This window comes from Phyllostomus discolor, chromosome 5 (assembly GCF_004126475.2).
Source record: "Phyllostomus discolor isolate MPI-MPIP mPhyDis1 chromosome 5, mPhyDis1.pri.v3, whole genome shotgun sequence".
In the NCBI taxonomy this organism is placed as follows: Eukaryota; Metazoa; Chordata; class Mammalia; order Chiroptera; family Phyllostomidae; genus Phyllostomus; species Phyllostomus discolor.
This window is the reverse complement of record NC_040907.2, coordinates 57,234,108-57,251,745: the sequence shown is the minus strand read 5'-3', so window position 1 is coordinate 57,251,745 and position 17,638 is coordinate 57,234,108.

Genomic DNA, 17,638 nt, shown 5'->3' with positions numbered 1-17,638 from the left:
AAAGGACTCATGGACACGGATGGCAGTATGTGATTGTGTCGGGGGCAGAGGAGTATAAGGGGACTAAGTGGTAATGGTAAAAATACAACAACAAAAAGTATATTACATAAAAAACAAATAAAGATAAGGAGAAACCATGGCTAAGTCCTCCAAAAAAAAGTGTGCTCCCTTTTAGGGGCTCTTATGCATAAAGTTACTAAGACTATTCTTGTCTTTTTGTAACTGTATGGTTTTATTTTTCTTGCATGAATACCTAGGAGTGGAATAGTTAGGTCATGTGATAGGTATATGATTGACTTCAGAAGAAACTGTCAAAGTGTTTTCCAAAGTAGTTGTGCTATTTTTTATTTTCACCATCAGTGAATGAGAGTCCCAGTTTTTCTAAATCTTTATCAGCACTTGGTGTGTTCATTTTTTAAAGATACCTTTGTTTTTGAACAGTTTTCAAGATAAAGTTAGAAATCCTTGCTTAGCACCCAGGATCCTTTCTGATTATGCATTCAACCATTCTTTTTTTTTTTTTTTTTTTGTCCCTGAGGTAAGCCCAGGAACCTGAAACATTGTGCTCCAGTATGTCATTTTTTCTTATTTTTATTTTTAAATTTGAGGTACAATCGACAAATAACATAGTGTATTTGTTTATCAGGTGAGGAAACCCCTGGTGAGGGGAGTAAGGAAGGGACCCTGGAGGAGAAAGTAGCCAATTGGATGTGTTATAAGGCAAGTTATTACCATAGACACATGGGGCTCAGTCCTGTTAGGGAAACTCCGGCAGCTTGTGTAGAACTCAGGTCCTGGTTATTCCACCCAAGGGCTGAAGGAATCATGTTATTTGTTTGCTTGAGGGCTGCTCTGGGTGTGGGGCTGTGGGCATTGATTCCTTGGTGTGAGTCCCTAGCCGCACAGGTAGCAAAGCAGGTAGGCTTTGGAGGCAGAAAAAAAATCTGCCAGGCAGAGACTCATATGTTCTAGCACTTTAAGACCCCAGTGAGGTAGAAAAAACGTGTGGTTTGCAGCTAGCTGGGTACCCCTTACTCATGGCCATTTCCTCCTGCCTCCACAGCAGGTGTTTAAACAGAAGCATCTCTTGTCAAGGTCCCTCCCCTTTCTCACCAATGATTTGTTTAAACGTCTATCTCCTGATGCAGATTGTGAGCAGTTGAATTTTGAAATTTTGTAGTATTCAAAATTTCCCAACGTTAACTTTGTTTTCCCAACATTAACTACTTGGCAAAGAGTAGGTGCTTAGTTAACATGAATGAGTGAATGGGTGGAAGATTATTATCATCACCGTTTGAACTTTGTTAAAATTGGGACTGAACTAAAACTACTCACCCAAAGTCACGAGACCAGTAGAGACAGCACTTATACTCAGCTTTTCCACCTTTCTGTGGAGAAATCTTGTTGCCACAACACACAGTTCAACAAGGTGGACATGGTGAATCTTTGTTGGGGATTCATAAACCCCCAGACCTATGAAGTTTGGAGTATTTAAGGGCAGGCCAATAGTGATGAAGGAAGACCAGGAAACTTTAGGAGAGGAAGATTTTCACATTAAGAATTGATTTTTGTTTTATTATTGGTAATATCTCAAAGTAAAGTGGGGTAAAACAAATATCAGGGAACACTGTGACCCCTTAAAAGAAAGGAAATTTTTCCTCCAAATATGAAAGATATTCATATTTCTTTCCTTCCTTACAAGATCCAATGTAACGACCTTATAGCTGAGTGAGGCTGTGTGCTGCAAAGCTCCCTGTGCTCCTGGCTCACCTAGAAACTCACGGGTGATGCTGGGCTTACATGGGCAAAGGCAGGCTCACTATTCTTTCAAAAACAGCTTACAACATAAGGCTTAGCAGCTGCGAGAGGGGGAACCAGTTAAAGAGTTTTCAAAATGGGTTGAAAAGTGCATTCTGGTCCTGGTTGGTTGTGGCTCTCAGTGGCCTGAGCGCCAGCCTGTAACCTAGATGGGTCACCAGTTCAATTCCCAGTCAGAGCACATGCCTGAGTTGTGGGCCAGGTCCCCAGTTGCGGGTGTGCGAGAGGCAACCACACATTGATGTTTCTCTCCTGCTCTTTCTCCCTCCCTTTCCCTAAAAATAAACAATTAAAATCTTAAAAAGGAGAAGTACATTCTTGAGTGACCCTGTAATATTTCTGCTAATGTAAAAGGTGTGATAGATCTATATGCATCTTTCTGCCTCCTTTCCCACACCAGTTTATATCATTCTTGTGACTTCTTACTTCTGTTTCAAAATGTTGCCTATGCCATTTAAAATAGCTGATTTTGTTTAAGCGGCATTGAAAATGTTCAACTTTTAAAAAGTCAACATTTTAAAAAAGTCAACTTGAACTTTGCCTCCTCATTATGAGAATTAATTTGTTGATTTCAAATTTCTTTTTTAATCTGTGGAAAAGACACTTTTACCTCTGAGCAAAGTTAAGGGTACAGGCTTCACTGTTGACTAGATTCATGTTTGCATCCTAGCTCTGCCTTTTGTAGACTGTGACCTTGAGCTATATACTAAATCTCTCTAAGCCCCAGCTGTCTTGTCCACACCAGGATGATGGTGATACTGCCCTCAGAGGGACGACTTTAAGGATTAAATAGGAAAATAATGAGAATACCTAATATGTAGATAGCCTTTTCTGTGTACTAAATTCTCATTGCCACCATCTCAGATACCATTATTATGCCCACTTTACATATAAGGAAATGGAGGCATGGGTAGACGACGTATCTTGCCCAATATCATGTAGTTACTAAGTGGCTGTGTCAATATTTGGACGCTCATATACACTGAACTTTTTTTTAAAAAACAAGCTCCTGTCAATTATTATTGTCATTAAAAATAAATTTGTACCTGGAGTCGCCCTATGTGAGTTAAAGTTGATGTCATTCCCCTTTTGAAGTGGGAAGCCCAGATCTCTTTGCTCCTCCTGAGGCAGCAGCCATGGAGGCTCCGCCTGGAAAACTAGCATAACTTGGAAACCGATGGTCTTTCTAATGCTGGTGTAGAGACACAAGCATCAATAAAAAATGAAAACAAGCTGACATATCCCTGCACGCGTTCTGTCTCTCATGCCTTCTGTGGCCTATTGGATATTTCAGGAGTAAAATCCTCTCCGTCATCCCTCAGGTAAACAGCTGCATCTCCTACGATGACAGAGCAGAGCCATGACAGCACGCTTTGGGGAACCGTTTTTATGAGAGCCAAAACGTGGGTATGTCAGTGGCACAACCAAATGACTTGGCATGAAGATTTGTACTTGAATAACAAATTAAACTATTTTAAGAATAATTGTTCATTTATTCATTCATTCATTAATTATTGATAGAATACAAAGTGTGTTATCAGACATGGCTTTGGTAATTAGGTGTTGCTAGCTGGGCTCACAATACCGAAGCAGAAACCAAGTCATACATGCTTACGCGTCCTCCCTCCAAGTCATCTCACTTGGCCTGCGTCTGCCCACTTGTCCTGTGTGGGTGTGGATGACCAGTTCTTTGTTGTGACTTCTCAGTCCAGAAACTATTATCTTTTCCCACGTATCCTTATGTGTTTTGTAACGTTTTTATCTTCTCTTCCTGTAGAGGCATGCATTGTTTCATTCTCTATTTACAGACCCTTCCTTCCACTTTCTTTCAACCAGGGCTAACTTCTCACACAAATTCACTCCTTTTACAAGTCAGCTAAAAGGCTGGGCTGTCCTTTGAATGATGGCTTTGGAGGGAAAGGATTGCCACATCTCCTAACTTGCAAGATTAACATGAGACTTAACCTCTGTAATTCAGTTACTACTTGGCACATAGTAGGCCCTCCGTTATATGTGATTTCTCCTTCTCTTTAAGAACAGGATAGCTGAAATTATATACTGTGGAATCATTTAAAATTTATGCATTGTTATACATCAAGATCTTAAATATATAGAAGTGATTTCTTCTTTTTGTAAGTTATCATCAAATAGAATTTATGAACCCTCAGATTTATGGGGTTGGGATGAATGGTATAAAATTGAGGTAATAAAACTCCATTACATACTTCTGCTCAGAATGTCTTTCACACACATTTTTGTACCTAATAATAATATTTTGCAGTTGCAAAAGATTTTTTTCAACTTGGATTATTTGCTACTACAGTTTGGATTATTTTATACTTATATTAACTAGTGATATGTACTATTAATTGAGTTTTAATTTTACATGTACAAATTTGGTATCTGGATTTATAGGTGTCATAAGTGGAAAGACTAATTGAAAAGTGATGAAATTTGTATCTAAGTGACGTGACACGCTGCGGCTCCTAGGACTAATTGATTAATTAAATGCTTCATCTGTGAAGCATTTCCTGAGAGCCTACACTGTGCACATGGCATGCTGGGTGTCTCAGGGAGCCAGTTCTGTAAAGGATGGCAGTGTGAAAATTGCAATAATAGCAGCATGTCCATGGTGTGGTGGCAGCAGAAAAGCAAGAACAATTAGCCCACCAGGTTTGAAAGTATTGGTTATTAAATTGGCTGTTATTTAGGTATGATGAGGTCAAGAGATCAGGAGACGACTGATGGCATGGCATGCCATGCCACAGGGGACCAGGTTTGGTCAGGAGGTGGAGAAAGAGAAGGATATGGGCAAGAGCCTTTCTTATGGTTGAACAAGGCAAGGTAAGCAAGTTTAGGATTGGCTAATTGAATAATTTCAGTGGGTCCTGGGGCATACAGCTGTCCCTGGTTTTCTGGGTAATTAGGATAGGGGGACAAGAGCTGAAAAACAGAAGGCAGTTGAGGGTATGGGCTCTGGATTGCTTAGTTTGCACATAAAGGCATGCTCCTGGGTTAGTTGTTTGTTATCTCTAGGAATTAGCAAACCCTCAGAGAGGCAATCCCTCCAGAATCAGCAAGATTCCAAGTATAAAAGCATCAAAATATACAAAATAATAAAACATTGTTAATACAACCATGTGGGGCCAGAGCAGCCAGGAGAACAGGCCTCAGCCCAGAGGAGAAGAGCTTTGTAGGCAAATGGTTCAGTTTATGCAAATGCCAAGGGACATGGAAGACCAGGCATATATTTCGGTTTGTTTGGAGTCTGGAGTGGGGAACTATAACACAAGCAGTAGGGCTCAGGGTGGGGTGGGGCATTGTGTGGGCAGGAGCTAGTTCATGAAGTTTGCCTACCTAAAGAATTTGGACTATATTTGAAAGGTAGTGAAGAATAACTGAAGGGTTTTACATAGGAGGGTGACAAATGATTTCAGTTTACTTCTGTTTGGTGAAAATATATGCTACTAAATCTATGCTACTTAAAAATTAATGAGGTTTCACATTTCATTTTTGTAAGATAAACAACATGATATGTTTAGCACTTTCAATGGTTATGTAAGGAATGTTTACTCTCTCTTTCTTGCAGATTATAAATCCTTAGTGTTCTCTTTCCAGCACCCTTCAAGAAGGCAGGTAGTACAGCAGAGAGTACAGAGTGATAAGGTGGTAATTAGAGGACCAATGTCCTGGATGTTCCATTGGTTGAGTCACTTAACGTCTCCAAAAAGAGGCCAGTGGTTAAGATCATCCACTGGCTGCAGGCAGTGGATATGAATCCTGTCTCTGCCACTTACTGTGTGACCTCCAGCAATAATTAACTTCTTTTTCAGTTCCCTCATATGTAAAATGGAAATGATAAGAATATCTATGTCATAGGATTGATAAGAGGATTTGAATTTGATCCCTTCCCCATGTGTCTCTGCCAGCACCTTTGTGCAAACCAATGCCTTATGCAGTGTTTTGATGGTAATGCAATGTTGGACCAAAAGATAAAGGTCAGTAAAATGGATGCTCATGGACATCACTGGTACTATTATATTGCTCAACTCTCAGAAGCAGCTACTCTTCAACATTGGAGAAAAACAACAGTTTTATTTTGTTCAATTACAGTTGTCCTCATTTCCTCCCCATTACTCTCCTCTGCCCTACCTACCCCCACCTCCCACATTCAATCCTCCCTTCCCCATCCCCTGTTGTCCTTGTCCATGGGTCCTTTATACCTTTTCCTTGCCTTGACCCTTCCCCTTCTTTCCCCCATTATCTCCCTCTCCTCTCCCTTCTGGTTACTGTCACTTTGTTCTTTATTTCTGTGTAAAGACTATTGTTCTTGACTGAAGCTAACATCCTATAAAGTTAATGTTCTATCCTATAGGTTGCTATAAATCAGAGATCAATATATGGCCTGTTTTCTTCCTTCTCTCTGTGACCAAGATACAGACCTCTAGGAACCAACAGATAGAGAGGAGTGCTACCTTGCATTATTATGTTTAATGCCTCCTAGCAACATTTGAGCTTCCTGTCCTTATGAATCTAGGTTCTGCCAGCAGACACAATAACTTTTTCCATGAATTGAATCCCAACCATTTACCTCTGTGGTATTCTTGCAAAGATGTTTGCCCAAGTCGGGTCTTCAGGAAACTGGATGGACTCAGTTTGTGCATTTAATTGTCCTGCACTTTAGGCTCCTTCAATATGAAATAGTTCTTCAATATTTCTTTGCCTTTCTCATCTATGATAAAATTAAACAGTGCAGGCCTTTCATTTTATAGGAACTCTTTGCTCAATACATGAACCACATATATTTTAAATTTTTTAGAGCCACATTAGAAAAAAATTAAGAGAAACAGGTGAAGTTAATAGTAATAATATGCTTATTGAATCCGTTGTACTCAGAATGTAATATAATCAGTATAACATCATATATTTACATTTTTTCATACAAAGTATTTGAAATTCAGTGTCTAAACAGCATATAGACCAGGACTAGTCACATTCTAAGTGCTCAGTAGTCATATATGGTTAAGTGGCTATGATTCCAGATAGTGCAGTGTTAGCACGACCCATCTGGGTCTGCTTAATGTTTGCTCCTGAGCAGGCTTGGCAGGCTTGCTCTGCAGGAAGAGAGCTGTGCTCTTTGTGATTGTCATATCAGAAGATACACAGTGTTCACCTGACTCACCAACATTACCTTGGTCACTTGGTCATGATGGTATGCCTGCCAGGTTTCTCTACTGCAAAGTTATCATTTTCCTTTTGTATTTTGCCATGTATGATGTGTACTTTTTGCCCAAATTCTTGAGAGAAAAATAAGGATGTGCATTATATATGGGTAGTACCTGAAATATTTTGTATCTGTTCTTGTGTTTTGTAATTATTTGTTGCATAAAATTTCTTGGACCACAATATGTTAAAAAATAAATGCTAAAATTCCTTTATAATACAAAAAGCCAGTATCTGAATTTAAGTAAATAAAAACTGAATTAAAAAATTAAAATGACACACCAGTCAGAATGGCCATCATAAACAAAGCAACAAACAACAAGTGTTGGAGAGGATGTGGAGAAAGGGGGTCCCTAGTGTACTGTTGGTGGGACTGCAGACTGGTACAACCATTATGGAAAGCAGTTTGGAACTTCCTCAGAAAACTAAAAATGGATCTGCCTTTTGACCCAGCAATTCCATTGCTGGGACTCTATCCTAAGAACACTAAAACACCAATACAAAAGAACCTTTGCACCCCGATGTTCATAGCAGCACAATTTACAATAGCTAGGTGCTGGAAGCAACCTAGATGCCCATCAGTAAATGAATGGATCAAAAAACTATGGTACATTTACACAATGGAATTCTATGCAGCAGAAAGAAAGAAGGAGCTCATACCCTTTGCAACAGCATGGATGGAGCTGGAAAGCATTATGCTAAGTGAAACAAGCCAGGCAGTGAAAGACAAATACCACATGAGATCACCTTTAACAGGAATCTAAACAACAAAACAAAACAAAACAAAACAAAAAACTAGCAAAATATAACCAAAGACACTGAAATAGGGGATAGTCTGACAGTGGCCAGAGGGGAGAGAAGAGGGAATTTCAGGGGGGAATGGGTAGGGATTACAGGAACAAATTTGGAGGACACATGGACAAAAACTAGGGGTGGGGGGTAATGGGGGGAAGGGGGGAGGGTTGGGTGGAGGGGCTGGAACGGGAGTAGGGGGGAGAAAACTGTACTTGAACAATGATTGAAATAAAAAAAATAATTAAAATGAAAGATTTTTTCCCCTGACAGTTTGGGTCAAAAATGTGAGTGCGCATTATACATACAAAATATAGCATTTATCCTATTCCTCATCAAACCATCACCCACCAGCCTTTACTTCAAAGACAACTTCTGTCTAAATCACTTGCCAGTACATTGTTTGCCAGATGGTGTTTTCTATTATAGTTCATTTTTCTATTGTAAGGAAAAACTTTTTCCTTCCTTCCTTTCTTCCTTCCTCCCTTCCTCCCTTCCTCCCTCCCTTCCTATCAGTGTGGTCTCATGGATACTTGTTTTATTTAATAACAGATTTTAATCTATTACTATCAATATTTATTTTGTTGCTTATAATGTCCCAGATTTGACTAGTGGAAGGCTTTTTTCAAGCTGACTCCTGTCCCTTTGAAGTATCTTTGTCATTATTTGAGTATTCCTTAAATTCTGGTCAATGAGATATTCCAGATTTATCTTCTATTTTCCCTGTCTCACCCTTAAAATCAGCTATTTTCCCAGGGAGCCTTGATTCCTTCTGGTGTTGGATGGTATTGGATTGGCCAGAAATTTTGTCTTTTTTTTTCTTTTCTGTAAGATGGCTTTAGTAGTGCTTAGCTGTCTTTAAAACCATTTGAAACAATTTTGTTATGTTGTATTGTGACAACTGTTATATCAGTGTGCATTTAAAAAAACATCAAAATCGGTAAATTTGGGGGTAGCCATTTTAATATCAAGTGGAAGAAATACAACATTTTTGGCATATTGTGCTTTATTATTACAAGAAAGGTAAAAATGAAACTTAAACTTATACAAAGATTTTACGGTGTATGGAGGAGGTGCTGTGACTACTTTAGCATGTCAAAAGTGGTTTGCAAAGTTTCATGCTGGAGATTTCTCACTGGACATGCTCCATGGTCAGGTAGACCAGTTGAAATTAATGGCAATCAAATTGAGACATTGAGAACAATCAACATTCTACTGTGCAGATATAGCCAACATACTCAAAATATCCAAATCAATAAAGTTATTGGTGAAAATGAAAACTGTGTCTTTTATTTTACAGAAAAAACCATATGGGCCTTTGGGTCAACCCAATATTTAGAAACCAAGATTTTGGTGTGTGATTTGCTTATTTATTTTGGGTCACTAGACAGAGCTAAGATACATATAACTGCATATATACACATATATTTCAATATTTATTTACATCTCTATTAAAAATCTATGTTCACATTGATACTTTCAATTCTAATCCAATGCCTACCATTCTTTCTAGTCACCATTTTATCTATATTTTTAATCCTTACACTGACAGTGAGAAACCTGGTTCCTATTATTATGAATATGAAAGGAGAGACCCCCCAAATGGAATTTATTTATAAAAAATTGTGTATTTATTTTTTCATGTTTAAACTTCATTCACCTTCGAAGTACTCTCATTTTGATGCAATACAGCTATTGAGATGTTTTCTCCACTGCTCAAAACAGTTTTTGAACTCGTTGACTTTAATGACTTTTGGTGGTTCTGCCATTTTTGGTTTCACCTCTTCCACAGAAAAAAAACATTTCCCTTTGAGGACTGTTTTCATCTGGAAAAACAAAAAAGTGTCACTGGGGGTGAGACTGGATGAATAGGAAGGGTGAGTCATGCTGGTTTTGGTAACTGCCGAACTCTCACTGCAGTGTGGGCAGGTGTGCTCATAAATCACCCATCATGACATGGGCAAAGGCATTGAAAGAATCTTCCAAAAAATTCACTGAAGCCAAATGCAACATCTCACAACAAGCCCTCTGGTACACTGATACAGAGGGGTTCCTAGCACACTCATCTAGCGAGGGAAGCCTGTACTATAAGGGGCCTGCCTTCCAGAAGATAATTTCAGTTCTTTTTGGTCCCCCCTTTTATGTATTTACATGTTCCATCTTGCCGCACGTCACCATTTAGATTGTCAGCCGTCTTTTTGATCCTCAGTCCCACTGCTGCCTCCCTGGCCTTGTTGCTATCTTCTTGGCCACACAGTCACCTCCTCCCCATCACTGCTTTCTTGGCACCCCACCCTCCAGCCACCCCCTCAGCTCTGCTGTCTTTCAGCCATACACCATCCTTAGCTCCAGCTATGCCTCTGTCTCCAAAGGAACAGAAGGAAAGGGGAGGAGAGGAAAAAGGAGGGAGAAATAATTTTTTTATATTAATAAGTCAAATATAGGCATTTAGGGGCATGACAGATTAGATTTTTTGAAAAGCTTTTTCACTGACAAATGCCCAGTTAATGGATAAATACATTACTAAATGTGCACGAAAGTAAGAAAAATTTTCAAAAGCCAGTATCGCCCAATAACATAAATAAAATAAAAATAAAATTATATTACTTAGGAGCTGAAACCAGAGTGGTAAGTGGGTACAGGAAGCTGGGCTTCCTGTCCTGTCCTGTCCTGTCCTATCCTGTCCTGTTCTGGCTGAGGAAGGAGAGAGAAATGCAGTTTCCAGTAAAATAGGGATCTGGGGATTGATGCCACATACAGGGATACGGAATATTGCAATGCAAGCGGCTGAGCAGGTCCATCTCATATACATCTGGGACATTATAAGGGGCTTCACCCTCATGGAGAATGAGAACTAGAAATTGACAGTGAAACTGGCTTATCTCTGCTAAGCAGAAAAACAAAAGTATCTCCTGAGGATTTGCTACCATAGACCTATTCCTGTGTGGTGACGGGGGTTTAAATTTATACTACCTCTGTAGCTAGGCAAATATCAAGCCAAGAGATTAAATTAAACTGGTTCTGGCACCTAAAGCTTTTGCAAATTTAAAGATGGAAAAAGACATCTCAAACCTTGGTTACTTAAATTTCCTGAAATTAAGTTAAGGCAAATATGAGCTTATGATTAAAAAACAAACAAACTTACCAAACATATGAGAAAACAAGCCACCATGTTTGAAAATCAGCAGAAACAAGCAATCAAAGATTTGAACTCAATAAACTACTAGAGATATTTGTATTGTATGATATAGAATATAACATACCTATGTGTGACATATCAAAGAAATAGAAAACAAAAAGTAAAGAACAAGAGAGTATCAGAAATAATCAGAAACATTTAGAAGAAATATGATCATTGAAATTATGAATAGTTCCAAAGCATCCAAAACTCTCATATACCACTGGTAGAAGAGCAGATTGGTACAAATACTTGGGGAAACTGGTTGTGTCTACTAAATATAATTGTATAGCAAACCCTACCACCCAGCAATTCCACTTGTAAGGATAGACCCAGTAGAAGTGTGGGTGCACATGCACCAAAAACTTGTCTACCCACATGGCCATCAACAGCACATTATAATGATAAAAATTATGGTATATTCACACAGTACAAAACTATACAGCAGTGAGAATGAATAAAATACTACTACACACAACAGTGTGTCTGATTCTCACAAGCATCACATTATGTGAAAGACAAAAAACATATGGTTTCATTTAAATGAAGTTTAAAAATATTTAAAATTAGTTTATAATCTAGAACTCAAGATGATAATTAGCTTTGGTGAAGGTTAATGACTGAAATGAAGCATGAGGGAGTTTTAGAGAAGTTGGTAATGTTATATTTTTATCTGGTTACTGGTTACAGATATGTGTTTGTTTGTGAAACTTAACATGTGTTTGTACATTTAGGATACATAAGTGTACTCCCCTGGCTGTATATTATACTAGGATAAGAAGTTTAAGGATAAAAATAACTGTAACTTGATATTGACTTGTGCATTGACATTTGTCCATTCATTTAACAAATTATTTATTCACTCTTCATGTGGTTACTGAGACCATAGCAGCAAACAAAGACCTTGCCCTTAGAGAGTTTATATTCTCTTAAGTGAAGAGAGAAAATAGAATAAATAGAAAAATAAGGATACATTATAAAATCTCAGGGAGTGATTAATGCAGTGAAGAAGAAATTCAGAAATGTAATGGAGCACATAAAGGGTTAAGAGATGTCTCCTAAGGAGGTGGCAACAGAGCAGAAGCTGGAAGAAGTGAGGACAAACTGTGTAAAGATTTGGAGGATGCAAAGGTCCAGAAGTAGGAAGAACCTTAGGGTTTTGGTAGAAAAAACAAAACTCCCCTTAAAAATAAAGATTGGCTGTGTTTAGCTATTTTTTTCTGTTCATGAAATGAGATGTTTAGCTGGTTCCATGTACAAATATTTCCTTGACAAATATTTATGATAATATTTGCTTTGCTTCTTTACCTTGGTCAGCAATGGTTGAGTTCTTGCATCTAAATGACATTTGTCCTGTGTGTTGCAATGGGAAAGCCACTGAGAACCGCTGTCCTTGGCCTTGAGAAGTTACTGGAGGGAATTAAGTGGAGGAGTAAGTAGTAGTGGAAGTACACAGCAAATGTTCCAGTGGCACATGTGGTGTCTTCGGAAGGGTTAAGCTGTTAGAAGTGTCTTTCTCCCAGGCTGTGAACTGCTAATGAGAGAGTATGCTGATAACACTAGGCTCCCAACTTAGTTTTTATTTAGTTGAGTGTTTTCACTTAACGCATAAACACTGATGGAGAACTTGCTGGGTTTTTAACTTTTATTTGAATTGCTCTTGGGATTCAAACAATTTAGTAATTCATTTCCAAAAAGTCTTCAAAATAGTGAATAAAATGCTGGTTGGCACCTTTTTAACTGCATTCCATGCATTAAGCAAGGAAATATGTCACTGGATTATTTAGATTATTCGCTAGGAAGACAGACTCATCTTATCTGGACATTGCTTTTTTTCTTTAGTCTAAAACAACCTGTGTCCGGGCAAGAAAGACTACCCCCCTTTCTCATTCTCATAGTGTTTTGCCCTGAGCAGCCTCAAGCAGAGGGAAAAGGAAGATAAGTCCCATCTTCCCACTCCCTCCCCACCGCTCTTTTAATCAACAGTAAGGTGGTGAGAGAGAGGTGTCCATTACTCTTCATGTGAGTGATATTGACTTCTTTCCACTGAGTGAGTGCAGTTGGCCAAGCACACAAGAGATTTTCATTTCCATGTGAACATCCACCCTGGACCTCACCCTGGACCTACCAGGGACACCCACAGGTGCTGCTGTAATCACTCTGCACACATAAGGAGAGAGCACTCTTTTTGTCCCACCAGGTTAATTAAGAAGCATTGTTGAGGGCTTACACATGTGTTGGTCAGGCTTTTTAAGGAAATGACTCATCCAGGTTACTGATATTTAGAGTTATGGTAAGGAAGTGCAGGACAGTGGGCCATCATATTTTCAATCTGTGAAGGAGGCAGCTACCTGCCTCCCAGTGTTTTTTCCTCACTTTCTGTAGTTAAAGAGCCCCTGCCTAACCCCACCAAATTTTTACCAGGGCATGTAGAGGCAACCGAGCCAAAGGCAACATTTTCCAGCTCCCCTTGCTGCTCAGTGTGGCCATATGACTGAGCTCTCTCAAAAGAGGATGAGTAGAAGGAAAGTGGGCAACTTTCATAATCTCATGCCGTTTGCCTGAAGAAATTTGCTTGCCTTCCACATGCTGTCTTCCTGCTTCCCCACAGGCTGGAAATGGACACCTTGCTGGTGAGACAGCTTTTATTAAACGACCAGGACCACTTCCTAGGACCTAGGAGATGGCAGAAACTTGATAGTTCAGAAGGCAGGGAGTTTGACATGTATGGCTTCCTATAAAGTCAACTTAACTGCAGACCCATACTCTTCTAGAACATGACACAATACGTTCGACAATATAAATGTATTTACACACACAAATCACTGTCAGGCTTCTAAACTATTTTTTTTTTGCAATACACTGAGAAGCATCAGTACTCTCCTTCTGAAGGCTCCACTCTCCCTGATTTTCCCACTCCATCATTCAGACATGGAGCCAATGTCGAAGTGCTCAGCCAGGGCTGTCCTAACACACAGCAGACAAGGTGGTGATGATGGAAGAGCCCATTGGTTAAAAATATTGTTGTTTCTGTTGCTAATGTCTGAAATTCTTTATTAGAAACTCATCCCCTTGGTTTAGAATATTTTCTGACACCAAATGAAAATATCTCTGGAATGTCAGTGACTATGAGAAACTTGAGATTTTATTCACTTACAAGCTAACTAGTTAGGCTGCCACAATTTCATAGGTCCTAGCAGGATACATAAGACCCCTGGGTCAGAGACAGAGGACTTTATTACTGAGGGCTGAGCAGACTGCATGAGTTTCATGTTTGCATTGCTTTTCCTTGCCCCCAAGTTTCACAAAGCACACAGGTGATGTGCACATAGTAGGTTTGCATCACAGCTGAGAAATGCCTATTGTTGAAAGGGTGTTGCTAGTAAACCTCTAACCAATCTTGGGATAATGTCTGGAGTGAAACATTATCTTTATCATCCTGGATCAAGAAACAAATGTGCTTTCTGCCCTGGAGGGGAATACTATTTCTGTCTTCACAGGCTGTCTGTTATACAAATATCCTTGAAAAGACGAAACAAAAGCTGATACAAGACATGCAGAAACACCATGAAGAATTGTCAACCAACATGTGAGAGAAAGAATCCTAAGCCCTTACAACTTTATACACATGGCCCAGTGTATCTAAGGACACTCTCTAAGGCTAGTTGTCTGAAATAATTCACCAGTGGAAGGGAGGCAAACATAATAGGTAGCTTCCAGAGTCCCAGTGGCCTGCACTCATGACAAGTGACAGTTCTGGATAAAATACTCAACTAGAGACTCTGGAATAGGACTGAAGATACCTCCTTCCCATACTTGACTTAGTTCCCATGGCACTCTCTGCCTGGAACACTATTTCCTTTCTTTTTGCAAGGATAATTCTTTCACTTTTTTCTTTAAGACTCTAGTAAGGCATCTCTTGTTTTGCAAAACGTCCCCTGAGCCCTTGCCTGCGACTGAGATAAGTGTCTCACATCTGTGCTCCTGGAGCACCCCATGCTTACTTTCCTCTGCAATAGCATTACTGTGCTATGTCACAATTTTATGCAGGTTGATAAGTTTCCCTTAATCAATTATAACTTCTTGAGGGCAAAAACTGCTTATCTCTCAATCTCTTTGGTTTGCAATAAGTGTTTGAAGAACTGAACTGAATTGGGGAGAATGTCAGTACCAAGATGTGATATTGTATATCCACCTTTCCATACATTCAATGTAAATTCTATACCAGATTATAATTTCCTGCAGGTCTTTGAATCCCTTGATATTTGCCTCAGTGACACTTTAGAATAGGAGGAAAACAAATTAGAAAAGACCTTTCCTTTTATTGTAATTATAAAGACTAATTGAGCAAGAAGTAACTCAAGGTTAGGTTAGATGTCAAACAAGCCTGGACGATTGTTCTGGCCTCCAAGAGGTCTACTATACAACCCAGTCTTGGATGCCTTGGTACTCAGAGTGACTTTATGGTTGCATGCCAGTCAGGGCCCAAACTAACCTGCTGTAGCAAAGAAACTCCAAAACATACTGACTCCAGAAAGACAGAAGTTTATCTTTCGTGTATCAGCCCAGGGTTAGAGGAACAGTTGTTCCAGGATGAGTAGGCAATTCTTCTCCAAAGACCAAATTTCTGTTTTAGTTTGTCACTGAAGTTATTTTTACATCTCATCTCTTACCATTTGGGGTCTGAAAGTAGTCAGTTTTTCCAGTCTTGCAAGACCCCACATTTCTAGACTCTGCCCACTTCGTTTCTGCTTGATATTGCTCAGTTTTTCCCTGGTGTATTGCTTGCCTTGTAATATTACCAACACAGTCAAATATAAAACTAAATTTCAGTTTTTCTCCCTCTCTCTCTAAAGATGCCTATCCAGAAGACATATGATCTGCCTTCCATGCTACCTTAGGGGATAGTTTCACCAAATATATTACATGGGTATCCGTCTCTTCAACTCCCCATAGCAGTCTCCTCCACACTTCACTGCCAGACCAACAGTCACATATTATACTATTTAATTTTTTTTGTGGGGGTTGTTTTTGCTTTGTTTTTTGGTGACAGCTCACCCCTCCATTCCCAAAATGTGTATTAACCAGGGTGAGGTAATGTGGTAGATTAATCTTCCCCATTATTTGCTACCCTACCTGTGAAGGGATTATAGTGATCTGCCCTGTTGTGATTTTCTTGGCCATGTGACTTCCTTTGAGCAATGGAATGGAGACAGAAGTATTGTGTGCCACTTCTGAACAGGAGGTTTAAAAGTCACCATGTGGCTCCACCAGCTTTATTGCCTCTGCCATGAGAATAACAGCATACCAAATAAGGGCTGCTTCTTCACCTCAAGTCCCAGAATGAAGACTCACAAAGCAGAGACAGTCCATTTATAACCACATCTAATAGGAGAATGTCCAACACTGTGTAGACCGCTGGTATTTAGAGGTTGTTTGCTTTAACAGCATTATTTAGTGAAAGCTAACTGAAACAGCTAGACTATACTGCAGTAATAAATAAATTCAAAATTCTGAGTGGCTTAACATAAAAGAGTTTAATGCTATCATTTAGGGTGAGGTGGGGTTGGCTCCATTTGGGGGTGCAGCCTCCTTTTAGGTGCTACTAAGTAAACCGTCATGAACAACCATGGGTTCGATCTGACCTGACCAACTTCTCTCTGTGCCAGGCAGAATCAAGTCCACTGAGATGTAAGCTCATAAAGGTATGAATATTTATTTGTATTTTCTTATCCTTCAGATTCTCTTAGCTTGTTTATATAGTTTGACTCTTGCCGTGTTATGGTTTGTTTTGGTCCTGGATGAAAAATGTTTTTAATCATTAAAGAAGGATTAATTTGCTGGCTCCAAAATGATTTCCATTCTATTTTCCAAATTCAATATTCCTTTGAACTTATTCCAGAATGTGCAAAGGAGTATTGGTCTCATGATGGAGAGAGCTATTTGAGCCTCTGCAATCTTGGTGTGAGACTCTGTATTCCACCTCCTTGTTCTCAGTCTCAAAACTCACATAGAATTTTTAAATGTACCAAAATGACCTGCGTATATCTCTCTTATCTAAAGATGGTGATTAAAATTAGCTCAGTGCTAAAGCTCTAAATGCCTCTGAACAGATTTCAGCTGTTCTGTCTATCTTTGATTAGGATATGTTCATTTAGGTGTTCCAACTCTTAAAAACACTTCAGTAAATTTCCCAGCCTCTTGTCTAACATCACTGACCAATTGCTTTTCCAACTCCCAGCCCTAAAAGAGTCTAAAATCATTTCTCTGACATTCTCATCGACTAATTGAACTTTGATTGGTGTCAGCTGCTGCCAACTGTGATAAAACTCTTTTCAGTAAGCCTTGGCATTCTAGAGGTGACATTAGATCATTGCCTCACACTTACAAACAGGAAAGTTTTAGAATTAAGAGGGAAGGGATGCTATGGATAGTCTTTCATTTAACAAACCTAAATTAAGAATTGACTTTGTGCCAAGTACTGTTGCAATGGGGTAAAAACTTACTCCCTCCTCTAAATTCCCACCGAGAAGAGCAAGTTAACGTAATTGGAAAAGATGATGATCCCAGACTGAGGGAAATGCTGTCCAGCTTTGAAATTACTGTGTGAGGAGGAAGAGCCCACGT